Source organism: Choloepus didactylus, chromosome 25 (assembly GCF_015220235.1).
Source record: "Choloepus didactylus isolate mChoDid1 chromosome 25, mChoDid1.pri, whole genome shotgun sequence".
NCBI classification, from domain to species: domain Eukaryota; kingdom Metazoa; phylum Chordata; class Mammalia; order Pilosa; family Megalonychidae; genus Choloepus; species Choloepus didactylus.
The window spans coordinates 9,017,268-9,038,938 of NC_051331.1; the positions used below are offsets into that span (position 1 = coordinate 9,017,268).

General features: G+C 38.7%; 1 pseudogene; it reads left to right on the forward strand.

Annotated features, from left to right (window-relative positions):
• Nucleotides 1-1,173: 1,173 nt before the first annotated feature.
• Nucleotides 1,174-4,599, forward strand: LOC119520361 (annotated as a pseudogene).
• Nucleotides 4,600-21,671: the final 17,072 nt, after the last annotated feature.

Below are 21,671 nucleotides of genomic sequence, written 5' to 3' on the forward strand. Positions count from 1 at the left end.
TTAGTTTAGCAGTCAAATGGGGTCATGGTTTTTGCTACTGCACATTCTACCCTCATATCGTAATTAACACCATTTAATTGAATAATATGTTTATCCCATGTACTTAACAAGTATTGGTTAGATAGGAACCGTTAGTCATTGGATTTTTCAAAACATGTAACATTTTGTTAAAACATTTCATTGACAAGGAAAATGAGATCATTGTAGGTGCCTCAAATTGGTTAAGTTTGATTTGAAATATGTGTCCAGGTGGATGTCAGGTATTACAAAATGGGGTAATGAAAAAATATTACATGAATAATGTAGTTTATTATTCCAAGAACTTAGGGAGTCAGGGTTGCCATGTGTAGTCAGTGGGGAGCATGAACAGCCCTGTTTGTGTGTGGGTAGCACAGAAGCAGAGCAAAAAGGATCAATGGGTTTATGCTTTCAATATGGTATGGGGGTGTAAGTTAGATTTCCCACAGGAGTCAGAGAATGGTTATTTCAAAGCAAATACCTGTGAAAGGGGAAGCACCCTCAGGGTTCCAGTGTTGTAGGATTGGTTGCCATACCATTTGGAACCACCTGAGCATTCTGGGTGAGGCATGTCAGTGATGTGGGTGGTGACCAAAGATGTAGGTTTGAATTCTGAGGAGTTTAGGCTGGAGGGATAGAAAACTGTTAATTAGGCCATAGGTCAGTGTTGAAGCAAGTGGCTTGGTCAAAGAGGGATGGTAAGGCAGAACACAAAAACATTTTTATAGGATGGATGGGAATAACTGAATAATCATTATGTTAAATTGGAAGATCAGGAATAATGCTTCCCTAATTATAAGTCTGTGTATTTACTTGAAATTGTTTGTGTTTTCATTATGGATTCTCATTAGCAAATTTGATGATCACCATCTGGAAGTCATTATTAGCAGTCTGTAGGCAAACTTCCAGGTTACATCACACCATATATTATGCAATATTGTCTTATGTTGAAGTTTTATGTATGCTGAGTTTGCATATCTCTGTGAGTGTATCTGAAAAATAGATGTCAGGTTAGCAGTAAGAATGATCTGACTGGAATTCCAAACACTGTTTGGCCTTTTTATACACTCAACTCCTTCCCTTCCTCAGTGCCATGATTTCTATCTATCTACTGTGGATATTGGTAGGAACAGTCTTGTCTGAACTCAATTGCCTATGATGTTTTAGGAATCAGTGACCTTCAATGATGTAGCTATAGACTTTGATGCAGAAGAGTGGGCCTTGATGGACACAACCCAGAGAAACCTGTTCAGACATGTTATGCTGGAGAGTATCAATCATCTGGTGTCAGTTGGTGAGTTTCTTAAAGTTTTCTTGATCATGTATACATCTATCTATCTATCTATCTATCCATTGATCTGTCTAATCTCTGTTCAATTTTTTGAGTACCTAAACAACTTGCCCACATGCAAGTCTGATTTCTGCTCTGATTCTTATATTGTGTTATGACTACTTGTAAGAAACTCTGTCTTTTCTAGTTTTCCTTATGTCTCATCTTTCAAACAAGTGGATTCTTTTATAAAATGCTCTTTAACTACTCTGAAGCCATAATTTTTCCTTGTATGTAAAAACAGGGGATACTGTTGTCTATGAATTTAGGCATCATGATCAACATATACTTAACGACTGAGGTTTAGGGGTTGTCCTTTGCTGGAAATGGGTTATCAACATACTGTGTTTAAATTACACTTCCATGTTCTGCTCTTTACAGTTTACCTTATTGTTCTGAATCATCTGCCCTAGACTTGATGATCATGAACTTGTATCAGCATAGAACTAAAAATCTATGCTTCTGTTTCTCAAAAATAGGGTATCAGCTCTGCAAATCAGAAGTGGTTTCCCAGCTGGAACAAGGAGAGGAACTTTGGAGAGAAGAATTAGGATTTCTCCAAGGACAGAGTATAAGTGAGTTCTTGAATGCTGTACTTCAATATGAGGAGGAACTTGGTCAATGAATGAGAAGGTCTTTAGAAATGTCAACTGAAGATTTCCTTAATTGAGTGTATTCCCTGAAATGTAGGCTATAACTTTAGGGGAAAACTCCTCAAATATGCAATTATTCCATACATGTTTCAATCTCTAGTTAAAAATCCATGATTGTCTTTGGCTTAGAGGATGAGATATTTATATAAATATAGGAGTCAAGTGTACATATGGTGGATTTTGTACTTATCCTCTTCTCTGAGGAATTTCCCTCTCTTTACCACCCAGTTGCCATCTTATTTTCCGTAACTTTAATACTGAAAATATTTTAGTTCTCTATTTCTAGAAAAAGTTTTGCTACTTTTTAGAGTACACCTTAATTTTATGTTCTTTTCCATTTAAATTACAATGTTTGAAACATAATCACATGAAACCTTGGGAGTTTTTAATATTTCAGTCTGCAAATATTAATGTGTTGAAAATTATTTCAGGCAGACAAAAAGGCTATAGAAAAGAACTGATAACCATGACCCATATCTGCAATAAGGACAGACATACCATCCAGTCAAAGGTAAGCATCATAAGTGTTAGCAATGGTCTTCCAAAGAAATAGCTGGGATTGAATAGTCTAGGAGTTCATCACAATCATCTGACTGTAATTAAATATGGGATTAAACACTGTCCCATCAATAAGTTTCAGATAGTTTCAATTAAGGGAATAATGAACCTGAGCTGAAAACAATAACCTGAAGTCTTATAAAAGTACAATTGCATAAACTTGTGTATATACCTTTTCTTCAAAACATATTGAACTAGTCAGAATGAATTAGAAAACTGGAGTTGACATGCTAAAAAGAGAAAATTGCTGCATACAAGAAAGTAGCACATCATGTGCATGTCAATCACCTGATGAATTTTAATTGGAGCCTTAGTTAATGATTAGACTAGAGAATTGAATTTCTGAATATATGTGGACATCCCTTTAACAGTTTCTCTTCTCATTTGTAGCAGCAGACTTCTACCATTGGAGAGGATCCCTTTGAGAGTAATGACTTGGGAGTAGATTTAATTCACTCCACATTGACTGACATGGAAACAAAGTCCTATGTAAATGAACAATTTCAAAAAGCTATCAATTATCAGTCATTATCTACTAGACATAAGCAAATTCAGTCTGGATGTAATTCTTATGATTATCATCTATGTATAAAAGCCTTTGGAAATGTTTCTGTCCTTCAACAGAATGAGAGAACTTGCACTGGAGAGAAATCATATGTCTGCCATCAGTGTGGGACAATCTTTGCTGATAATTCTAAGCTCAGAGCACATGTGAGAACCCACATTGGGGAGACACCATTATGTGGGAAATCCTTCAGTCTAAGTGGTAACCTTAGGCAACACGAGAGAACTCACACTGAGGAGAAACCATATGTCTGCCATTTATGTGGGAAAAACTTCACTACTAGGTTGACCCTCAGACAACATGTCAGAACACACACTGGGGAGAGGCCATATATCTGTCATCTATGTGGGAAATCCTTTAGTCACTCTGGTCGCTTTAGGGAACATGAGAGAAGTCACACTGGGGAGAAACCATATGTCTGCCATTTGTGTGGGAAATCCTTCAGTCAAAGTGGTAACCTTAGGCAACATGAAAGAACTCACACTGGGGAGAAACCATACATCTGCCATTTATGTGGGAAATCCTTCAGTCAAAATGTTAACCTTAGGCAACATGAGAGAACTCACACTGGAGAGACACCTTATGTCTGCCATTTATGTGGGAAATCCTTCAGTCTAAGATGTAACCTTTGGAAACATGAGAGAACTCACACTGGGGAGAAACCATATGTCTGCCATCTATGTGGGAAAAACTTCACTACTAAGTTTTCCCTCAGACAACATGTCAGAACACACACTGGGGAGAAACCATACATCTGCCATCTATGTGGGAAATCCTTCAGTCACTGTGGTCAATTTAGGGAACATGAGAGAAGTCACACTGGGGAGAAACCATATGTCTGCCATTTGTGTGGGAAATCCTTCAGTCAAAGTGGTAAACTTAGGCAACATGAGAGGACTCACACTGGGGAGAAACCATCCATCTGCCATCTGTGTGGGAAATCCTTCAGTCACTGTGGTCTCCTTAGGGTACATGAGAGAATTCACACTGGGGAGACACCATATGTCTGCCATTTATGTGGGAAATCCTTCAGTTATAGTAGTAACCTTAGGCAACATGAGAGAACTCACACTGGTGAGACACCATTCATCTGCCATTTATGTGGGAAGTCCTTCAGTCAAAATGGTAACCTTAGGCAACACAAGAAAACTCACACTGGGGAGAAACCATATGCATGCCATCTATGTGGGAAAGCCTTTGTTCATAGGTCTGCTCTCACTCTACATGTGAGAACTCACACTGGGGAGAAACCATACATCTGCCATCTATGTGGGAAATCCTTCAGTTGCTGTAGTAGCCTTAGAGAACATGAGAGAATTCATACCGGGGAGAAACCATATGTCTGCCATTTGTGTGGGAAATCCTTCAGTCAAAGTAGTATACTTAGAAAACATAAGAGAACTCATACTGGATAGAAACCATATGTAGGCCATAAATGTGGGAAAGACTTCAGTAATAGTTCTAACTTCATATGACATATGAGAAATCACACTGGGTAGAAACCATACATCTGCCATCTATGTGTGAAATCCTTCTATCAATATGGTATTCTTAAGCAACATGAGAGAACATAAACTGGGGAGAAACCATATGTCTGCCATTTATGAGGAAATCTTTCAGTCAATGTGGTACCCTTAGGCAACTTGGGAGAACTCACTGGGAAGAAACCATATGTCAGCCTTTTTTGCAGGAAAGACTTCACTGAGTGATCCTCAGAAAACATAAGATAATTCACATTGGGTGAAAATATGTCTGTGATATATGTGGGAAAACCTTTATACATAATTCTGCCACTAGGAACACAATAGAACTCAATAAATATATTGTGCATATGGAAGAGTTTTCAGACACACCTACCAACTTTTTAAATTTTTAATTCAGTTTTATTGAGATATATTCACATACCATACAATCATCCGTGGTGTACAATCAGCTGTTCACAGTACCATCATATAGTTGTGCATTCATCACCTCAATTGATTTCTGAACATTTTCCTTATATGAGAAAGAAACAGAATCAAAATAAAAAACAAAATAAAAAGAACACCCAAACCATCCCCCCATTCCACCCTATTTTTCTTTTAATTTTTGTCCCCATTTATCTATTCATCCATCCATACACTGGATAAAGGGAGTGTGATCCACAAGGTTTTCACAATCACACTGCCATCCCTTGTAATCTATGTTGTTATATAATTGTCTTCAAGAGTCAAGGCTACTTGGTTGGAGTTTGGTAGTTTCAGGTATTTACTATACCTATTCCAATACAATAAAACCTAAAAAGTGTTATCTATATACTACATAAGAATGTCCACTAGAGTGACCTCTTGTCTGCCTTTGAAATATCTCAGCCACTGAAACTTTACTTCATTTCATTTCACACCCCCCTTTTGGTCAAGATGTTCTCAATCCCATGATGCCAGGCCCAGATTCATTCCTGGGAGTCATATCCAGAATTTCCAGGGAGATTTGCACCCCTGTGGGTCAGGACCCATGTAGGAGGGTGGGCAGTGAGATCACCTGCCAAGATGGCTTAGAGAGGGCCACATGAGCAAAAAAGAGGAACTCAGGGGGAGGCTCTTAGGCACAGTTATAAGCAGGTTAAGCCTCTCCTTTACAGTAACAAGCTTCATAGGGAAAGCCCCAAGACAGGGCTCAGCATGTCAAGCTGTAAGTCCCCAGTGTTTGTGAGAACATCAGCAACTATCCAAGTGAGGAAGTCCAACACCTCTTCATCCTCCCCCAGCTCCTCAGGGGTGCTCCAAATAAATATTTTTATTTTCCACCCAAATTTCTTTGGGATGTGTTGCTATTACACTCTAACCTATACAGACTTGCCATATCTGACTTCCTACTGAAAGTTCCATGTAATTGTGGTTTCAACCATTATACTTTGGCCTGATTTGCCCTAGTCTTAATCAGATATGCTTCATTCATATCTCCAATTGAAGTCTGGGTTCTTTTTCAGATTTTTTTTAAACAGTTGCTGTATGTATTGATACTGACATACATATCTGCTGAGCTCTAGCTCTGAGTTTCAGGTGTCACACAGATACCCAATGTTTCAGAGACCAATCAGGTTATACATCAAGGAATCAACATCTCAGGGTTTGGAGATAGCCATTACAATTCAGGAATAGATTTGACTGCTGTAAGAATTTACAAAAGAGGGACCAATACAATAATTATTTTCTTGTTAGGCTGTGCTCTAAGAGTCAATTCTGAGTTTACACATTGTAGTCAGTCCATATCTGTGAAGCATTATATTGTTTGCCTTTGTTTCTGGCATACTTCATTCAAAATGCTGTCTACAGGATCCATTCACTTCCTTGTGTGTATCACAACTTCACTCTTTCTTGTAGTTGCTCAATATTCCTTTGCATGCATACATCACAGTTCACCATCTGTTCCTCAGTGTACCCTTAGGCCATCTCCACCCACTGCAAATCATGAATACTGTCTCTGTAATCACCAATGTGCAAAAGTCCATTCATGTCTCTGCTCTTAGAGCTTCCAAGTACATACCCATAATGAGGCTGCAGGACCTTGTGACCCCCACATAGCTTCTTTTGGAACCACCACAGTGACCTCCATACATAATTCTGCTACTAGGAGCACCATGGAACGCAATAAATATGTTGTGCATATGGAAGAGTTTTCAGACACTGCTACCAACTTTTAAAAGTAAAAAAAGAAAAATCCACACAAGAGTGTCATCAGTATCTCAATGTCTTTGTTTACAATGTATGCTTAAATAACCTGATTACAGTATACTGGGAGGAATACTATGTAATTCCCTAACATTATCAGTAAGAGGAAACTCTAGGGAAACTGACATAATTATTGGTGGAATAATTACTCAATTGATAATTGTGTGAAATCCTTTAGTTATGGAACAATGTGTGGAATATGTGAAGTTTCACATTTTATAAATTATTCTCTGTGTATGTATAGAATTAAAAAATATATGGTGGCTTTGCATTTATTCCTCAATGTTTAGTTTTCCATATTTAGGAAATCTCAACACTAAAATAAAAAAGTTCGGGTGGAGTCCACATCAGGAGTATCAGACTGGGAGAAACATCTAAAAAGAATGCTTTACAACTCAGTTCAACCAGGAATCCAGAATTCTGCCTAGTAAACCATTCATGAGAAACAAATTAAAACTTAGGATTTTGAAGTCATCTGGGAGTGCTGAATGCAGAATTTTGTAATGAGTTGTTGGCAAGAAAATCAATTTTTTTTCTCAATGCTCTTGTAAATACTTATGAAGTAAAAGCTGTAGCTGAAAATTCTATAATGTTCAGCTTCTATTTTTTTCATAGAAATCTAAGCATAAGTATGATGACTGTTAATCCAGAGAACTTTGAATGTTAACAGAAGAATGAACAGACCAAGATTATGTTATAAATGTTGTATAATCTTAAGAGGTATGAATACAGCAATAATGAACAGAATATAAATAAATAGATAACTTTGGATTCATTTCTGGTGATAGACATTTTCCTTTATGCTGTCACTATTGGTCCTGTACCTTAAAATGGAATTTAAATTAACTCTTAAAGGAATAATAAGTTTGTAAGTCATGGAGTATTGGTTAGACTGGGGTGGATAATCTTTGAATCTTAATCATGCATTAGGGTCATTGCCTCCATTTGAAATGGATTGTGGGGGATCAAATATGGCAGATTAGGAGAGAGAGGGCAAAATTCTCCTCTGTGTAAAACACTAGATATAAGACAGGATGTTCTTAAGAATAGTAGTTCCAGGGTTCCACCTGCTTGACAAAACTTCTACATACATAGTGGCTGTGGTCTTGGAGATACCAGGAGACTGCATTTGGAATCATGTCAGTGTTTGAGTCCCCTGGAGAAATGGAATCCAGAGCCATGCTCTGGAGGGGAGACACTGACAGTGTTTGGAGGCAGGTTAATGTAAAACCTGGAAAGCAGCTGGGCTGCTGGCAGCAAGAGCTGCAATCAAGCACAGTGGGGTGCCTTCCCTTCCCTGGGCCTTCACCTCAGTATCTGGCATGGGTGATAGCCTTTTGAACACCCACAGGTAAGAGCCCTCAAGGTAGGGAAGAGCTCTGCAGCAGGTGGAGGATCACAGAAGTTGGGAATTTCCACACCCTCTACAGATACCTTTGGGGTGGAGACTCCCATTTGCAGTGCCATGGATGAGATTCCTTAGGGATTTTGCTGCCTTGTGACAGCACACTGCAGAAGCCCATGGAATGCACAGCCTAGAGGCAGGGGTGCCACACAAAATTGCCATGAGCCCTATGCCAATCACAGGGACTTGTGGGCCCATGGCAGAGAGGAACTGTATGAAATCTGAGCTGATGCATTAGAGTGCTGCAGCCCCAGGACATTACAGCCATAGCCACAGCCCCAGGAATGGCTGGGGGTACTCGGTCTTAAAACCATCATCCCTGGCAAACTGCATAGGGCTCATCCCTTACCCACAGGGCTGGTGGTTCCTTCTACACATGGAAAATTTGGGCACCAATTGGACCTCCATGAGATTTGAACACTACTCATTGCCTAAGTGATGTTGCAGAGAATTGGCTTGAGAGTAAGAGGTGGCTCAGGATTGCCACCTGCTGGTAGGTCAGTGATAGTGTCCTCAACCAAGCTGTACCTCTCAAATTATAGATAATTGTTTAAATAAGTGTGCATATCTTAAAAAGAACCCTACCAAGATAAGCAAATGCCAAGAGGCCAAAAGCAACAAGAAAAGTTAAAAGTTTATGAAGAAACCAGAAGGTAAGAATAACACAAATGCCTGAACTAAAAAACCTGAGGAGACACAGAACTTGGAACAATTAATCAAAAGCACCAATATCATGGCCCAGGATATAAAGAACAGCAAGAAGACCATTGTTCTGGTTTGCTAATGCTTCCATTATGCAAAATAACAGAAATGGATTGGCTTTTATGAAGGGGCTTTATTTGGTTATAAAGTTACAGTCTTAAGGCTATAACTTGCCCATCATCAATAGGGTACCTTCAATGGAGAAAGGCCATTGGCATCCAGAAAACCTCTGTTAGCTCAGAAGGCATGTGACTGGAATTCCCTTGCTCCCAGATGCTGTTTCAAAATGGCATTCTTAAAAATGTGGCTCTTGGGGCATTTTGTCCTCACTTATCTCCAGCTGCTCTTCAAAATTTCACTCTCAGTTGCTTTTCAAAATGTCTCTCAGAGCTGCACTGAGTTCCTTGTTTGTCAGTTCATTTATCTGGCTCCAGTGATTTAATTCAGACCCACCCTGAATGGGTAGGGTAAAACCTCCATGGAAATTATCCAATCAAAGTCATCACCCACAGTTTGGTGGGTCATATCTCCATGGAAACATCCAATGAAAAGGTCACATGCTAATCAAAAAGATAATTAATCTGCTTCCACAATATTGCATCAAAGATAATGGAGTTTTGGGGGCCATGATACATCCAAACTGGCACATTCCACCCCCTGGACACAAAATGACATGATCTGATCTTTCCATCTACAATATACATTCATCCCTTCACAATATCCAAAAAACTTAAATCCTTGCAATAACAAAAGGTAAATACAACATCTCATCAAAATCAGTTACACACATGGTCTTGTCCTAAAGCAAAATTCTCCTGTGGCTGTAGACATGTGAAACTTAGAATAAATTATCTGATTCCAATATACTAAGGAGGGATATTCATAGGATAAACATTCCCATTGTCATAAGGAGAAAGTGAAAGGGAAACAAGGTTTAATGGATGAAAACAGATCCTAAAACTTGCAGGGCAAACTCCATTAGATTTCAAAATCTGAGAGTCATTCACAGAATAATGTTGCATCATTGGGACCTGAGAGAGCAGCAGTCCCACACTTTTAAAAATGCTTGTGCAGCCAGCCACCCTTTTTCCAAATGCTTGGATGAGTGCTCCAACATAGTCATCTACTGGAGAGACCACCTTTTTCTAGGCCCCACGCTCTTCAAACATCTGGGTGCCTCCCAGACTCTGCCTCTCTGGGCAAAGGCTCTCCCTTCTCTGATAAGTGGGGTGGCAGCAAGCCTCTCCCAAATACCTGGGGAATGTTCGACACCCTCTCTGGGGCCTGGAGTGGCAGCAACTTTCCTGTCCATCAAGGCAGAATGCCGGCCCTCAGCCTCCAGGGCAAACTCACCTTTTCCACATTTCTGGGACACTCTGTTCTCCCTGTCTGAGACCTCTTGACTCCAGACCTCAATTTCCATGATTCTGTCCTTGAAGAAAATTTTCCTTCAATGCATTTGTTTAAAGTCCCCTCTAGCCCAGACTGGCCATGGCTCATCTATACAGATCTTGCAAATATCTTGTTGGCTTGGCGTGAAGCACACAGGGTTCCAAACTGTTAGACAACAGGAATGTCCAAAAATCCTTCTGGATTACTCCATCTCCAATCTTGGTGTGTCCTGAAATGACAGTTGGTTTCCATGTTGGTTAAATCCTCATGTGGGGCTGTAACTTCTGGGGTCTCCCTTTTTGAAACCCAGACTTTTCCAGACCAGCAATTTCTGATTTCTTCATACCAGAGTTCAGTTCTTAACTTATCTTCTTCTGCTTGCATTTTGCTATAAACTTCAAGGAAAAGCCAGGCCATGCTCATGATATTTAGTGTCAAAATCTCTTCAGCTAAGTATCCCAGGTCATTGTTTTCAAATTCTGCCTTCAATCCAGCACCAGGACTCAATTTTGCCAACTTCTTTGCCCCTTTAAAACAAGGATCTCCTTTCTTCCACTTGACAATGACACCCTCATGGTTTCTGTTCAAGGCCTTGTCAGGAGTATCATTAGAGTCCGTATTTCTACTTAGAGTCTCTTCAAAGCAGTCTAGATCTTCTCTATAAAGCTCCTCAAATTCCTCCAGAATTTCCTCCTTATCCATTTAAAAATGCCCTTCCTACATGTTTGGTATTTGTAATCTCAGCATCAGCAGCACCTCACTTCTCTGGTAGCAAATCTATTCTGGTTTGCTAATGCTGCCATTATGCAAAATATCAGAAATGGATTGGCTTTTAGAAAGGGGGGTCATTTGGTTACAATGTTACAGTCTTAAGGCCATAAAGTACATCAACAATAGGTTTTCTTCACTGGAGAAAGGCCATTGGCATCCAGAAAACTCTGTTAACTGAGAAGTCACATAGGTGGCATCTGCTTGCTCCCAGGTGGTGCATAAAAATGGCATCTCCAAAATGTTGGTCTTGGGGCATTTTGTCCTCTCTTAGCTGCAGCTCCTCTTCAAAATGTCACTCTCAGTTGCTCTCCAAAATGACACTCACAACTTCATTGAGTTCCTTCTGTTTGTCAGCTCATTTATATGATTCCAGTGATTTAATTCAGACCCACCAAGAATGGGGTGTGTTATCACCTCCATGGAAATTATTCAAAGTCATCACCCCCAGTTGGGTGAGTCATATCTCCATGGAAACATCCAATCAAAGGTTCACACCCTAAACAAATAATTTTTCTGCCCCCACAAGATTGCATCAAAGGTAATGGCATTTTGGGTGCCATAATACATCCAAATCAGCCAAACCCTAGAAAAGCATAATGAAGAATTTGCAAGAGTAAATTTAAAAAAGGATCTTATGGAAATAAAAGAAACTGTCAAATTAAAAAGATTCTGGAAAACATAGCATCAGATTAGTTGAAGAAGGGAAATGAATAAGTGCACTTGAAGAATGAGGTTTGGAGCATGAAATCACAAAAGAACAAATGGGGAAAAATTAAAAATTTGAAATGGATCTCATGTATATGATGGACAACATGAAGCACCCAAATACAAGAATTATTGGTGTTTCAGAAGGGAGAGAGAAGGGTAAAGGTCTAGGAAGAATATCCAAAATTATAACTGGAGAAGAGTTCTCAACCCTCCAAAATTACATAAATTCACAAATCATAGATAACAAATTTAATCCTTAAATTGGCAGAATGGATGAAAAAATATGAACCATCTTAGACCCCCAAACACAAAGAACTTGAAAGTGAATGGTTGGAAAAAAATATTCCATTCAAGCTACAGCCAAAAGAAAGCAGGAGTAGCAAAATAATCTCAGGTAAAATAGAGTTTAAATGCAAGGATGTCATAAGAGACAAAGAAGGTCATTATATAATAATAAAAGTGACAATTCAACCAGAAGAAATAACAATAAATGCCTATGCACCTAATCAAGGTGCCTCAAAGTACATGAGACAAAACATTGGTAAAATTGAAGGAAGCAATAAATGTTTCCACAATAATTTTGGGAGATTTCAATACAACACTCTCTCCTATAGATAGATCAACCAGAAAGAGGACTAATAAGGAAATTGAAAACCTAAACAATGTGATAAATGAATTTAACTTAACAGTCATATATAGAACATTGCATTCCAAATTACCAGGATACACAGTTTTCTCTAATGCTCATGGAACTTTCTCCAGAAAAGATTATATGCTGGGACATAAAACAAGCCTCAATAAATTTAAAAAGACTGAAATTTCTCAAAGCACATTCTCTGACCACAGTGGAATACAACTAGAAGTCAATAGCCAACAATGATTTAGAACATACATAAATATCTGGAGGTTAAAAAACACACTCATAATCAGTGGGTTAAACAAGAAAGCAAGGAAAATTATTAAATATCTAGAGATGAATGAAATGGGAGCACAACATATCAAAACATAATTGATGAAGCAGAGGCAGTATTGAGGGGGAAATTTATATCTCTAAATGCATACATTAAAGAAGAAGAAAGAACTAGAACCAAAAAACTAATGGAAAAGCTGAAGAAGCTAGAAAATGAACAGCAAACTAATCCTAAACCAAATGGAAGAAATAACAAGGATTAAAGCATGAAACTTGAAAACGTGGATGAACATTGAAGACATAATGATGAATGAAATAAGTCAGGCACAAAAAGAGGGATAGTAAATGTTACCACTAATGAGAACTCTGTAAAAATGTAACATAAATGTTTTATATTGTAGAATGTAGTGGATCTAGCAATAGACAGCAACTATTGAAGGGGGAATGATAATCTAAGAAGAACAGATGAGTTATGGAGGGTAATCTTAATATTATGGGAATGCTCAGGAATAATCATGGTTTGCTAATTTTGGGGGGTATGGTAGCAACATGTTGGAAGCAATGTAGTTATTTTACATTATTTGTTTTTCTTATTCCTTTGTTTTGTTTGAAATGGTTTCTTTTTATTTGTTTTTTATTTTTTTTTGATAAGTAAAGTTTAAAAGAAATGGGTTGCCACTATTTAGCTCCCGGAGGGTGGCTCAGGTCATGGCAGCAGTGGGGTCCTTGTTTAGGAGGCTGAGATGGTGGTACCTGGGGAAGTTCTGGACGCCTCTGCCCCATTGCTGCTCCCAGTCACAGACTCCAAGAAGGACTCCAAGTTTCTGTGCTCCATATCCTTACACAGGGAAGCAGCAGACACCTAGAGCTACACCCTTGGCTGTGGACAACTGGGGTTGAAGGAGGAAGCTGTGGTGGGCAGTGCCAGGCCAAAGATTTGGAGCAAGTGTGATGGCTGTGGAGGCTGGTGCATTGGCCAGGCCTGCAGCCTCCTCAGCTGCCTTCTGCTGCCCCTGCTAGGAGTGCCTACTTTGCAACCTGCACCTGGAAAACATCAAGAGCTGGTCCCTATCAGCCACCCTGAGAGCTGCCATTGGTGCACCCACCCACTGCTCAGAGTGCGGTCCCAGTTAACTGGTAAAATTTGTTCCTGTTGCTTTGCTACCTGGGCTCTGAACATGATTCCACCATCTGGGCCAGCTTGTGGGTTCACTGTTGTTGCCTGTGGCTGTGTCAGTTGCCCAGGACTGACATGCAAGAGAGGCAGATGCCAGATTGAATTCTGTGACCACCAGAAGCAGATTTGGCATCCAAAACTGAACTGTGATATGGTCCATCAGCAGAGGCTGCAGAGTTTGCAGGTAAGGACCACACACCCTTCAGCTCTCAGGGGCAAGATTCTGTACCAGATGACATCAAGCCTGGCCAGTATGCAATGCTGACATCACCAAAATGAATGATAGTAGATGTACTCACATGACTTCTGCAGAATGTGGCTGTGTATTTGGTTGTCTGTGTCTGAAGGGGAGCTCAGAATTTCATTACTTCAGCCCCACTGGCTGTTCCTCCTAGAGCAAGAAGCCAGGGATCCAGAAGGAGAAGAATTTTTGGCCATGGGACACCGAGATTGGTGCTAGAGTGAGGGTTTCTCTCTTGGATGTTTTCCAGTTTGCTAATACTGCTGTTTTGCAAAACACCAGAAATGGATTAGATTTTATAAACAGCGTTTATTTGGTTACAACATCATGGTCTTGAGGCCGTGAAGTGTCCACGGTAAAGTTTCAACAATAAGGCACCTCCACTGGAGGATGGCCACTGGCATCTAGAAAACCTCTGTTAGCTCAGAAGGCAAATGGCTGGTGTCTGCTTGCTCCCAGGTTGCATTTGAAAATGGCATTCTCCAAAATGTTGTTCTTGAGGTGTTTTGTCCTCTCTTAGCTTCAGTTCCTCTTCAAAATGTCACTCTCAGTTGCTCTGAGGTCCTTCTCTCTGTGAACTCCTTTATAACCCTGATTGGATAGTTTCCATGGAGGTGTGGCCCCACCCATTCTGCATGGGCCTTGATTATTTACTGGAGCACTACGTAAGCTCAGACAGAAGGAGCAAGCTTGCTACAGCCAAGAGGGACACTTTGAAAAATGCACAGGAGCTGGGAGAGTAGCTCCAGATGAGAGACAGTTTGTAGATGGCCATTGAAAGCAGACTTGTTCCAGAGAAGCTAAGAGAGGACAAGGGCAACTGAGAGTGACATTTTGGAGAGAAGCTGAAGCCTAGAGAGGAACATCCTGGGAGAAAGCAGAACTTCGGAGCAGATGACAGCCATATGCTTTCCCAGCTAACAGAGGTTTTCTGGATGCCATTAACCATCCTCCAGTGAAGGTCCCTGATTGTTGATGACTTACCTTGGACATTTTATGGCCTTCAGACTAACTTAGTAACCAAAAAAAAAAAAAAAAAAAAACACCCTTATAAAAGCCAATCCATTTCTGGTCTTTTTGCTTAGCAGCATTAGCAAATTGGAACAGATAGGAGCATGTTGGAAGCAATGTACTTATTTTTGGTTATTTGTTTTTCTTATTCCCTTGTTCTGTTATAGTTTATTAATTTTCTTGGAGTATGGTGGAAACAATGTAATTATTTTAAGTTATATGATTTTCTTATCCCTTTGTTTTGTTTTGTTTCAAAGGTTCTTTTTAAAATTTTTTGACAAATAAAATTTTAAAAGAAAAGTCTCCTAGGATGGGAATGTAGGAACTGAGAAAATGAGGGATGGGAAGTCAAAGAGACATCTTAAATATTGTATATCTTTCCATTTTTTGGATCTACAGGATGCTATTCTCTCCTCAAAATATTAAATATAAATATATAAAGAAAAGAAACAAAAGGCAGAAATGCAATCAGAAATAAACAAACAAAATGAGGAAAAGAACATCATGGCTTGGGTACTCATTAACAGTGCAACCTGGGAATCTAAAGCAGTCTCTATGAGTCTCAGCTGGCTCACCTATAAAATGGGGATAATAAAGTCTTATGAGTGATTGTAACAAATAAGTGAAATGATACATGTAAAGCCCTCAGCACACAGCCAGACAATTCAGCACTCCATGAATAGAGGTTTTGTGGTCTTCCTAACCCAAACCTATAAACCCAGGCAAGTCATGAAAAAAATAGTCAAACTTGCCAACTGGGGGACATTCCACTGGCTACATGGCTTGTCCTCAAAGCTGTCAAGCTCATCCAAAACAAGGAAAGTCTGAGAAACTGTCATGGTCAAGAGGGGTCTAAAGAGACTTGATGCTTAATGTCTTGCAGTATCCTGGAAAGAGAATCCTGGAACAGCCAAAGAACATTAGAACAAAATGAAGGAAAGCTGAATAACATGTGCTTCAGTTAACAACAATGTAACAAATAATAAGATATCATTAGTTGTAACAAATGTTTCATATTGGTGCCAGTTATATGAGAACTCTCTATCATCATTGCATTTTTTCTGTAAATCTAAAACTTCAAGAAAATAAAATTTATTTGAAAAGAAAAAAAATAGAAGATATCAATGGATATTTAAGTAATGAGATTTAATCAATAATGGAAAACCTCCCAAGAAAGATTAAGTCGAGGACCAAACCAATTCAATGGTGAATTGTATCAAACTTTCAAAGAAGAATTAACTCCAATATTTCCTAATTATTCTAAATTGAAACAGAGGGAACTCTTTCTAATTCATTCTATAAGAATAACATTATTGTAAAACCAAGGCTACATAAAAGACATAACAAGAAATGAAAATAAAGGACCAATTTCCCTCATGAATACAGATGGAAAATCCTCAATCAACTACTAGCAAATTAAATACAACAGAAGAGTAAGGGTTATTCACCATGACCAAAAGCAAATAGGATTTCTCTTTTGAATGCAAGGGTTTTGAACATAAGAAAGTCCAGCAGCGTAGTGCACCACATTCACAGAATAAAGAGGGAAAATCACATGACAAACTTATTTGAAGTGGAAAATGCATTTTTTAGAGTCCAGTGCCCTTTCACAAAAAAAAAAAACACTCAGAAAAATAAGAATAGAATGTAGCCTCCTCTACATGAAAATAGTATACATCTAAAAACACAGCTAATCTTATAGTCAAAAGTGAGAGAATGAAGTCCTTCCATGTGAGGTCTGGAAAAAGACAAGGATGCCTGCTTTAACCATTGCCATTCAGTATTGTACTGGCAATCACTCCCAAAGAAATTAAACAATAGAACAAAATAAAATGCACCCACTTGGAAAGGAGGAAGTAAAACTATCTGTATTCAAGGTGACATGATACTTTACTAGAAAATATACAAGTATCCACAATAATACTTGTAAGGCTCATAAAGGAATTCAGCCAAATGCAATATATAAGATTAACAAGAAAATCACTTGTGTTTTATACATCGGGGCAGAACGTACCTAACTGGAAGTTTAAAAAATTCATTCATTACAGAATCTTATAGAATAAAATACCCTGGAATAAGTTGAAATTGAAAGGTGAAGGACTGTATACTGAAAACTACAAAACACTGCCATAAGAAATTAGAGAAGACCAAGTAAATTATAAGAATTCCTGACTTTGGAAAGGAAAATAAATAACAGTAATCTGGCAATAATAACCCAAGTGTTCTATCATTGACTGCAATTGCTGTCAAAATCCCAGGAGACCTTTTAGCAGAAATGGAAAAGCTGATCCTCATTCATATGGAATTATATTTCACCAGGTCCAGGATATGTTTCCATGTTCCTTGGCCTGTTTAGACCATAAGCTGTTTCAGAGAAGGCAGTGTATCTTACTCTTTCCTTCATTCCCATATAATAGTTTAGTGCTTAGCATACAATATTACTGAATAAATATTTTTTGAATGACTGAAACAAATGGTGGAGAGAGTTGAACAAATATTGCTAACAATGACGAAGAAAGAGAAGCAGTAAAACAGGAGGAAATACTGTTGAGAGAGGGCAGCCCCATGAATGAAAGCCAAAAGCAGAGGAGGAAGATGAGACAGAAAATATTTTAGTGTACAAGAAGATCTGCCTAGAATCCATGATAGGGAAAGCATTGTGGGAATCCTAGCAATACTAGAGCCAACAGCTGAAGAGAGGTGACCTCCTCCTGGGTTGGAGTCCACTGGGATAAAAGGCAAATGTGAAGCTCCAAAGCTGTCTCCCAAGGGGCAAAAATGGTACACATTTGAATTTTTCTTTGTTATCTAGAGAGAACTAAATATCTGCAGGAGTAGAGAAACAAAAGAATAATCACTCATGACACTCATGGGAATGAAATTTCTTCAGGCGTGGAAACTCAAAATACTTCACCTACACTCTCTCAATTCTATTTCACTAAACTTTGTTGAGGAGGAAACATAATTTTGCCTTCTAGTTACCTCATGAGTCTTTCCATCTCCCTGCTCTTTGTGGGAGCAAAGCTTCCAACTTCATCCTTCATTCAAGGAAGAAACTACATCAGTGACCACAGACCCTTCTTTGATAATTTCTGGGTGAGTCTCAGAAGCCTCACAGGTGTGGTGGGCATGTATTACAACTCTAGCAATCCCTTTTATTGGTTGTAAATTTAGGGGCACAAACAGGGAAAACAAATAAAGAAGGTGTGCCGGTTTGAGTGTATTGTGTCCCCCAAATGCCATTATCTTTGTGGTCTTGTGTGGGGCAGAAATTTGGGTGCTAGTTAGATTTGCTTGGAATGTGCCCCACCCAGCTGTGGGTGGTGACTCTGGTGGGATACTCCCATGGGGCGTGACCCCACCTTGATCAGTTGAGCTATATAAAACATGCTGACTCAAAGAGACCGGATGGAGTGCAGCTGTGAGTGATGTTATTTGAAGAGGTGCAAGCTTGCCAGAGAGGAATGTCCTGGGAGAAGCCATTTTGAAACCAGAACTTTGGAGCAGATGCCAGCCACGTGCCTTCCCAGCTAACAGAGGTTTTCCGGACACCATTTGCCATCCTCCAGTGAAGGTACTTGATTACTGATGTGTTACCTTGGACACTTTATGGCCTTAAGACTGTAACTGTGTAACCAAATAAACACCCTTTATAAAAGCCAATTCATCTCTGGTGTTTTGCATTCTGCAGCATTAGCAAACTAGAACAGAAGGCTTTCCCATACAACATCCTGCCTTGTTAAAAAGGCTGTGGAGGACAGTAATGGATATATTAAAGTTGGTTCTTTCTCTAATCTGTCTCACTTGGCATTAGCTTTCACTCATGGGGCTTCCCTGCTGGTAGTATCTGTTTAACCACATTTAGCCATTTATTTCTTCAAATCATTCAGCAAACATTTATTCATCACATGCTTCATAGAAGGAGCTGAATATTGTTCTGGGAATTAAGTATCAGTAAGATATTTTTCCTTATTTCAAAAAGATTATATGTAAATAGGGCAAGAGTCTTAGAAATGAGCCTATGTAATATTCTGAGGTGGTGCTGAAATCCTGGTGAAATCAAGCAAAATGTCTGGACTCCTCCTGTGGATGTTAGTGATGGCTTCACAGGGGTGCTGAAAATTTTACTGAGTCTTGAAGGAGGAATCAGACTAAACCTTGGAGGGGAAGGGAGAAGAAGCACAGCTAAATGAGATGATTGGGACACAGATGTGGGATCAATATGACCATAAGGTGTGGTTGGGTTTCAAAAGTAGTTCTTAATATCTGATAAACAATGAGTGTCAGGGTGTAAAATGTTGAACATGAGCCTGGCCAGGTTGGCAGCAACCAGATAACAGAGGGACTTGTGTTTGTCCCTGGAATTGATCTTTATATTTGAAGTTATTGGAGAGTCAGTGCAGGGTTTTTTGGGGAGGAGTGATGTTAATGAAAAGTCTAGCCCTGAGGAAAGCTCACTCATGATGAATTTCTGTTGTCAAATTCCTGGAGATATAATGAGGGCTGGAAATAGCACAGTGGACAGGGTCATGGAGTTTGGGGAATGAACCTTTTTTGGGTTGAATTGTAATGTATAAAAATATTCTATATTAATACCAGACACAGTGCCAGAGATTTTGCATTCATTATTTAATTTAATTCTTTCATATATTCTATGAAATTGGTATCACTTTTCTTGTTTAATGGATGAAGAATATGACACTTGGAGCAGAGTTATATCTTGACCATGACATTTAATTGCATCTGGAATGAATCTTGGAGTTGGTTATTTCCTAGGATTTTGCATTTCCCTAATAATTATTCTTTGTAATAAACTTAATTTTTAAAAATGATGTTAGATTTACAGAAAACTTTCTAGGACTCTAGGGAGAGTTTCTAAAACCTCTTATCTATTTTCCCCTATTCTGAACATTTTCCATCCAGAAGACCACATTACAATTTTTTGTTATAAATAACAGTTTCTCAGAAACCCTATGTTTTTGATGACGTGCATATTTTTGAGGAGTTCTGCTGAGGTATTTTGTAAAATATCCATAAGTTAGAATTTGCATGATGTTCTTCTCTTGATTAGACTGGGATATGGGTTATAGAGCAAGACTCCAGAGAGAAAGTGCTATTTACATTTCACCATATATCCATGCTACCAATGTGACCTCTCTCTGTTGATGTTGATGTTGATCAACTCTTGCCAGGTTTCTCCACTTCAATGTTCCTCATTTTCCTGATTTTCCATATATCACCTTTGGAAAGGAGTTACTGTGTGAACACTTTAATAGTGGGGATTATGCTTCACCTTCTTGAGAAAGCAATATCTATGTAAATTATTGGAATTCTCCTGTGTGGGAGATTTGTCTCTTCTTATTAAAATATTCAACAATTTATTTATAATATATGGAGTCATGCCATGTATTTTTCACTTTGGGTTTCATATACTACTTTATTTTTTTTTTTTTCAGTTTGTTTCAAGTTTGGTGATGGGCTCTCTTTCAGGTCTGCCCTGAGTCTCCTTGATATGCCCTCATAATTATGGCTTTATTGCATGCCTACTTACTTACTGGTCCTACAAAACAATACAGTCTCTTTTTGTATATTTATTTTCCAAGCCTAATGTCAGCCATTTCTCTCAGGAGCTTTCTATTTGAGAATGGTGTTAAAAACCAAGGTCTGGGCAGTATCTGTGCTCCTTGCTACTGGTACTTCTAGGCCCTCAGCAAAGAGAAAGTAAGAAAACTTACATGCATGTACTAAACTGTGCCAGTATACATAACAATAAATATTTGTATGTGTAACCCTCCATATCTATACTAACCTTCTCATGAATTCATTCTGATGTGTCTAACTCTAAACCATCATCTCATAAAATATTCGTCTCCTCTCCTTGCTTATGAGTAACCTTCAATACTAAAATAAGAAACATGTTCCCCTCATCTTCCATCCGTCTACTTAATTGCTTTATTCCAGGGCACATAGATAGATGGAATAGAATTGATAACCCACACCTGGTGGGAAAAACTTTATCCACTAGAGTTCAGTACTTATACACAGTTTCTGCTGCCTTCATTTTCCAGACCACATTCATATCCAATTTTAAGACCTTTTCCACTCATTCCCTCAGTATGAGTGTTTCATAGATTTGTAAGACAGTTGTATTGTTTTGTCACATTTTGTATTCCATCCAGGCATTTCCTTGATCTTGTAAATGAATCTTTTATTACTTATATTAAAGTTCATTCTTTGTGTTTTAAAGCTCAGTTTGTTTTAACAAGTGCATAAAGTTGTGTGTCTATAATTACAGAATTACAGAGTAGTTTCACTGCTCTGTGCTTCACCTATTTAATGCTCCTTTCCTCTCCCCATCCCTTGGCAGCCAGTGATTCTATTCTATTGTCTCTATCATTTTCCAATTTCAGAAATTCACATAACTGAAAGTAAATATATGTAGCATGTTTGGACTTTCTTTTTTCAATTACAAACAACAATTTAAGATATATCCATGGATTTTGTAGCTTTTTGGAGAATT